The sequence below is a fragment of the Physeter macrocephalus genome, chromosome 5 (assembly GCF_002837175.3).
Source record: "Physeter macrocephalus isolate SW-GA chromosome 5, ASM283717v5, whole genome shotgun sequence".
In the NCBI taxonomy this organism is placed as follows: domain Eukaryota; kingdom Metazoa; phylum Chordata; class Mammalia; order Artiodactyla; family Physeteridae; genus Physeter; species Physeter macrocephalus.
Window position 1 is genome coordinate 39982057 of NC_041218.1, and position 7708 is coordinate 39989764.

The window sequence follows — 7708 nt, forward strand, 5'->3', positions numbered from 1 at the left end:
AGAACCCTCTGTGCCTTCCTAACTCTGCATTTCACTTCACTTTAATATACGTATCTTGCTTTTTTCTGTTTATGATTTTATTATGGTCTCACATGCAATTACTTCCATTATTTGAAAATAATATAGACTTAATTTCTTTGGCAAAGCCAAAGGTGAAATACTGTAGGGTTCAATGTAGCCTCCCCATATGTATTATATTCTGATTGGTATAAAGGTCAACCTAATTCTAATATAAATCCCCTGAGATGTTGCATTTTAACAATTCAGGTTAGTAGACACAGATTTTCTATGCTTATTTAGGTACTTCAATTTCAAATATTAACAAGTAGACAGTGTCATCCATCTAATTTTGCTCTATACTTATAAAAAATGCCCACAATACTTCTACAGAATGTTTTTTCTTAAAACAGATTTACCTCGTCTATGTATTATGCTTATTTTTGCCAGACTTAATTTTGATGGATTCTTTTGTATGATTGGACACCTATGGTGCTATTTTGTCACATATTTTTAACCAAATATAACAGACAACCAAATTGGACAAGTCTATATTCAGAGAAAATGATATTTTCTTGTGTACATTGTAAAACACATGTTGGTGGTCTGGAGAAATTTGCATCACCTCGAGAAAAATCACATGGTTCCTTTAGTATAGAAGAGGAGGTAGAATTTGTGTGTGTGTGTGTGTGTGTGTGTGTGTGTGTGCATGCAGATGATCTTTATATACTTTCAAGTACTGAGACTGCATAATTCCATTATACTATATAGGTTTCTAATATTCAAGTCTTGGGTTGCACCAAGTCATCTTCCTGTGGGGCCCATATACTAGTGATCAGCCATATAGAAACCTCCATTTAGACATTATGAGTTTTCTTAGAAACGGAGGCCAGAACAACCTCAATAAATTTTGTTCCTTTTATACTTTATCCTCTTTTCTACAAGAGGTGATATCCGCTTAGGAAAGATGTATAGGATGGAGACTTGATATTGGTAATGTTTGCTTAAGCTCAGATTTTTAGGCAGAAGACATTTGGTATGCTTCAGACTCCTTAAAATGACATGTGGTTTGAGAAAAAATGTATTATGAACAGAGGGCTAAGAAGGGTGGTTCTGTAGAGATGGTGATTCATCTGCACTGCCTTATCATCCTCCAATGTGAATTACAGTCCATCCACAAGCACAGATACCAGGGCCAGCAGGCAGGTGGAGTCTGACAAGTTCATGCGAGAAATGGCCTCCCTAGTTTTCAGAAGGAGATGGGACTGGGGGCTTAGGGCTTGGTTCTCCTTTAGAACTGACTAAGCTCTGGGATGGTAGTAGAGAGCTCTGAGGCAAGAGTCAAGACTCTGGTTATTGGAAAAAAAACTGGTCCGTGGAGATCCACTGACCCCTGAGAGGAAGGGCAAAGGGCAACACTATCTTTCATGATTGGTCATGGGAGGAAGACTTGCTAGTCTCTTTGGACCTTAAGGATTTACAGAAGACAGAAACTGATGGCTTTAACCCATCCCTGTCCTGGGGCATGCAGACCACAGATTTTCAGCTGAAGAGAGAATAGAATAGAGGTTTCTTCCTCTTTCCACTATAAGAGAGTGACAGTTTACCAGCTGTCAGATTGCCAGTTTACAGAGGCAGAGACTGAGAGGTCAAAGAAGGGGAAAAAGGAAGGAAAGCAGATAATGAAATTTTGTTACTTTTGTCTTCTGAGCCTGCAGATAAGAATGCTGATTACACGCAATGCCTACAGTGTAAAGCATTGCAGCACCTTGACCTCAGGTGCCTAGAACCTTTTGTATACAAAGGAAAATAGCACCCAGAACAGTTGCCTCTTGTTGAAATAGGAATCGTGAAGGAGACAATAAGAACTTTAACGGAAAATAATTGGACACATAAAGACATAAGATGACATTGAAAGATGACCTTAGATCCTGATATATTTAGGGATGGAAGGATGTGATGTATGAGATTTGTTATAAAATAGTCCATTTGGGTTAGGAGGTAGTGGGTATGGGTTTCCATGAAGCAGAATTGCCATGTGCTGGTAGTAGTTGAAGCTAGGTGGTGGGTACATGGGAGGTGGGAAGGGAAGGTGTGTATGCTATTATAGTATTCTTTCAACTTATGTATAAGTGTGAAAATTTCCATAATATTTCATTGAGAAATTATTTTAAAGAATAGGGTGATCACTACTGAGAACCAGTTTAGTGGCCTGGAAGATCAAATAGAAGAAATAACAAAAATTTCTGAATGGAAATACAAAGACGTTGAAATCAGGAAGGAAGAGATTAGAGACTTGGGAAAGTGTTGGATAATAGAAATTTAGAAGGAGAATAATGAATACATGGAGGAATTATAGTAATTAAAGAAATGGCAAAGGAAATTTTCCCTAGTTTGAATAATGATTTTTAGTTTGTTAATTGAAAGGACTTAGTAGGTTCCAGGCAGGATTGCTATAAAAAGACATATTTAGGTATATCCGAGTGAAGTTTCTGATTCAGAAAATAAAGAGAAAATTCTTATAAGGCTCCAAACAGAAGAAAAAAAGTTACATACAAAGAAAAAAAGTCAAGCTTTTATTGGACTTCTTATCTTTAATATTGGAAGCTAAAAGCACAGTTTAATAACTTCTGCTGAGCAGTGAAAGAAAAGGACTGCAACTGGAGAATCCTACATGTGGATGAGATATAATTCACCTGTCAAGGGGAAAGAAAGATATTAGTTGATAAGCAAAGACTCAGAGTATATAAGACCCACACAGTCCATCTGAAGAAAATCCTTGCTAAGAATTCCACCCAAATGATGAGTGAATCACAGCAGTGACCTTAGGAGAATGGAAGACAAGGAGGGGAAGAAACATTAATGAGGCTAAATGACGATTCTGAAAGTAGAGGAGACATCGTGCAAAGGAAACCTAATAAGAGTCTGCAGTGAAAAGTGCTAAACTATCTCACTGTATCCCGTGAAACCAAGGATTGGGGATGAAGGAAGAGGAAAAGACGGAAGAACCAGCAAAGGTCTCTTCTGACACTGGGTTGGAGTGGGTTGGGGGAAGTACTGACACCCCAAGCCTCATCTTGTTGGGTGGGAAAAGCAAATTGGGAATAGAGCCCTGAGTGGGGAAAAACAGTTTTCATCTTTCTTTCATATAAGAGTAGAGACATGTATTCATTAATGAGTCCCCAGAATAAGAAGATAAACATTACAGGAAAAACATCTCCAGAGTAACAAGAGGAAAAGGGGGTTGTGTAATGATTCTATAAAACTAGGCAAAATTTAAAAAAGGAAGAGGAAAAAAACGTAACCAAGGAAATGAATAGTAAACATAAAGTAAGATCAAGAAATAAAATTAAATCTATCATTATACAAAATGTGAATAATCTACATTTTTCTGTTAAAACACATATACTGTGAAAATAGTTAGAAAATATTCATTAAAGATGAACACACTAGAGTGGTTAAGACTGCACGCTACCACTGCAGGGGGTGCAGGTTCGAGCTCTGGTCAAGAGAACGAAGATCCCGCACGCTGCGCAGCATGGCCAAAAAAATTAAAAAATAAAACATTAGCGATATCTTCAAGATGGCAGAGGATTAAGACGTGGAGATCACCTTCCTCCCCACAAATATATAAAAACATCTACATGTGGAACAGCTCCTACAGAACACTTACTGAACGCTGGCAGAAGACCTCAGACTTCCCAAAAGGCAAGAAATTCCCCACGCACCTGGGTAGGGCAAAAGAAAAAACAGAGGCAAAAGAATAGGGACGGGACCTGCACCTCTGGGAAGGAGCTGTGAAGGAGGAAAAGCTTCCACACACTAGGAAGCCCCTTCATTGGCGGAGACAGTGGGTGGGCGGGGGGGTAAGCTTTGGAGCCACAGAGGAGAGCACAGCAACAGGGGTGCAGAGGGCAAAGCGGCGAGATTCCCACACAGAGGATTGCTGCTAACCAGCACTCACCAGCCTGAAAGGCTTGTCTGCTCACCTGGGAGCTGAGGCTCAGGCTTCAGAGTTCAGATCCCAGGGAGAGGACTGGGGTTGGCTGAGTGAACACAGCCTGAAGGGGACGAGTGCACAAGAGCTAGCCAGGAGGGAGTCCAGGGAAAAGTCTGGAACTGCCTAAGAGGCAAGAGACAAATGTTTCAGGGCACGTGAGGAGAGGGGATTCAGAGCACTGCCTAAATGAGCTCCAGAGATAGGCGCGAGCCACGGCTATCAGCACGGACAACAGAGACCGGTATGAAACGCTAAGGCTGCTACTGCAGCCACCAAGAAACCCGTGTGCAAGCACAGGTCACTATCCACACCTCCCCTCCAAGGAGCCTGTGCAGCCTGCCACTGCCAGGGTCCCGTGATCCAGGGACAACTTCCCTGGGAGGACACACGTCATACCTCAGGCTGTTGCAATGTCATGATAGCCTCTGCCGCTGCAGGCTTGCCCCGCCTTCCGTACCCCACCCTCCCACTGGCCTAAGTGAGCCAGACCTCCCTAATCAGCTGCTACTTTAACCCTGTCCTGTCAGGGTGGGGAACAGACACCCTCAGGTGACTTACACGCAGAGGCAGGGCCAAATCCAAAGCTGAACCCCAGGAGCTGTGTGAACAAAGAAGAGAAAGGGAAATCTCTCCCAGCAGCCTCAGGAGCAGCAGATTAAATCTCCACAATCAAATTGATGTACCCTGCATCTGTGGAATACCTGAATAGACAACGAATCATCCCAAAATTGAGGCAGAGGACTTTGGGAGCAAATGTAGACTTGGGGTTTGCTTTTTGCATCTAATTTGTTTCTGATTTTATGATTATCTTAGTTTAGTATTTAGAGCTTATTATCATTGGTAGATTTGATTATTGATTTGGTTGCTCTCTTCCTTTTTTTTAAATAAAAAATATATTTTTTTCCTTTTTCTCCTTTTGTGATTGTGTATGTGTATGCTTCTTTCTGTGATTTTGTCTGTATAGCTTTGCTTTTGCCATTTGTCCTAGGGTTCTCTCTGTCCGTTTTTTTTTTTTTTTTTGGATAGGTTGTAGCGCTTGTTATCTTTGGTGGATTTGTTTTTTGGTTTGGTTACTCTCATTTCTTTTTTTTAATTAATTTTTAGTTTTTTAATTTTTAATAATTTATTTGAATAACTTTATTTTATCTTATTTTATTTTATTTATTTATTTCTTTTTCTCCCTTTTCCTGTGAGCCGTGTGGCTGACAGGGTCTTGGTGCTCCAGCCAGGTGTCAGGCCTGAGCCTCTGAGGTGGGAGAACTGAGTTCAGGACATTGGTCCACCAGAGACCTCCCGGCCCCACGTAATATCAAATGGGAAAAGTTCTCTTGGAGATCTCCATCTCAACACTAAGACCCAGCTCCACTGGACAACCAGTAAGCTCCAGTGCTGGACACCCTATGCCAAACAACTAGCAAGACAGGAACACAAACACACCCATTAGCAGAGAAGTTGCCTAAAATCATAAGAAGGTCACAGACAGTCAAAAACACACCACTGGACACGGTCCTGCCCACCAGAAAGACAAGATTCAGAGTCATCCACGAGAACACAGGCACCAGTCCCCTGCACCAGGAAGCCTACACAACCCACTGAGCCACCCTTACCCACTGGGGGCAGACACCAAAAACAACGGGAAATACGAACCTGCAGCCTGAGAAAAGGAGACCCCAAATGCAGTAAATTAAGCAAAATGAGAAGACAAAGAAATACACAACAGATGAAGGAGCAAAGTAAAAAACCCACCAGACCAAACAAATGAAGAGGAAATAGGCAGTCTACCAGAAAAAGAATTCAGAGTAATGATAGTAAAGATGATCCAAAATCTTGGAAACAGAATGGAGAAAATACAAGAAACGTTTAATAAGGACCTAGAACTAAAGAGCAAACAAACAATGATGAACAACACAATAAATGAAATTTAAAATTCTCTAGAAGGAATCAATAGCAGAATAACTGTGGCAGAAGAACGAATAAGTGACCTGGAAAATAAAATAGTGGAAATAACTACTGCAGAGCAGAATAAAGAAAAAAGAATGAAAAGAATTGAGGACAGTTTCAAAGACCTCTGGGACAATATTAAATGCACCAACTTTCGAATTATAGGGGTCCCAGAAGAAGAAGGGAACAAAAAAGGGACTGAGAAAATATTTGAAGAGATTATAGTCGAAAACTTCCCTAATATGGGAAAAAAAATAGTCAATCAAGTCCAGGAAGTGCAGAGTGTCCCATACAGGATAAATCCAAGGAGAAACATGCCAAGACACATATTAATCAAACTATCAAAAATTAAATACAAAGAAAAATATTAAAAGAAGCAGGTAAAAGCAGCAAATAACATACAATGAAGTCCCCATAAGGTTAACAGCTGATCTTTCAGCAGAAACTCTGCAAGCCAGAAGGGAGTGGCAGAACATATTTAAAGTGATGAAAGAGAAAAACTTTCAAACAAGCTTACTCTACCCAGCAAGGATCTCATTCAGATTTGACGGAGAAATTAAAACCTTTACAGACAGGCAAAAGTTAGGAGAATTCAGCACCACCAAACCAGCTTTACAACAAATGCTAAAGGAACTTCTCTAAGCAGGAAACACAGGAGAAAGAAAATACCTATAATAAAAAACACAAAATAATTAAGAAAATGGTAATAGGAACACACATATCGATAACTACCTTAAATGTAAATGGATTAAATGCTCCAACCAAAAGACACAGAGCGGCTGAATGGATACAAAAACAAGACCCGTCTATATGCTGTCTACAGTAGACCCATTTCAGACCTAGGGACACATACAGACTGAAAGTGAGGGGATGGAAAAAGATATTCCATGCAAATGGAAATCAAAAGAAAGCTGGAGTAGCAATTCTCATATCAGACAAAATAGACTTTAAAACAAAGACTATTACAAGAGACAAAGAAGGACACTACATAATGACCAAGGGATCAATCCAAGAACAAGATATAACAATTGTAAATATTTATGCACCTGACATAGGAGCACCTCAATACTTAAGGCAAATACTAACAGCCCTAAAAGGGGAAATGGACAGTAACACAATCATAGTAGGGGACTTTAACACCCCACTTAATGAAAATAAATAAGGGGACACTAGCTTTAAAAGATACCTATAACTACCTTAAATGTAAATGGATTAAATGCTCCAACCAAAAGACACAGAGCGGCTGAATGGATACAAAAACAAGACCCGTCTATATGCTGTCTACAGTAGACCCATTTCAGACCTAGGGACACATACAGACTGAAAGTGTAGGACATTCCATCCAAAAACAACAGAATACACTTTTTCTCAAGTGCTCATGGGACCTTCTCCAGGATAGATCATACCTTGGGTCACAAACCAAGCCTTGGTAAATTTACGAAAATTGAAATTGTATCAAGTATCTTTTCTGACCACAAGGCTATGAGACTAGGTATCAATTATGGGAAAAAATCTGTAAAAAATACAAGCACATGGAAGCTAAACAATACACTACTAAATAACCAAGATATCACTGAAGAAATCAAAGAGGAAATCAAAAAATACCTAGAAACAAATGACAATGAAAACATGACAACCCAAAACCTATGGAAGCAGCAAAAAAGGGAAGTTTATAGCAATACAGTTCTACCTCAAGAAACAAGAAACATCTCAAATAAACAACCTAACCTCACACCTAAAGCAATTAGAGAAAAAAGAACAAAAAACCCC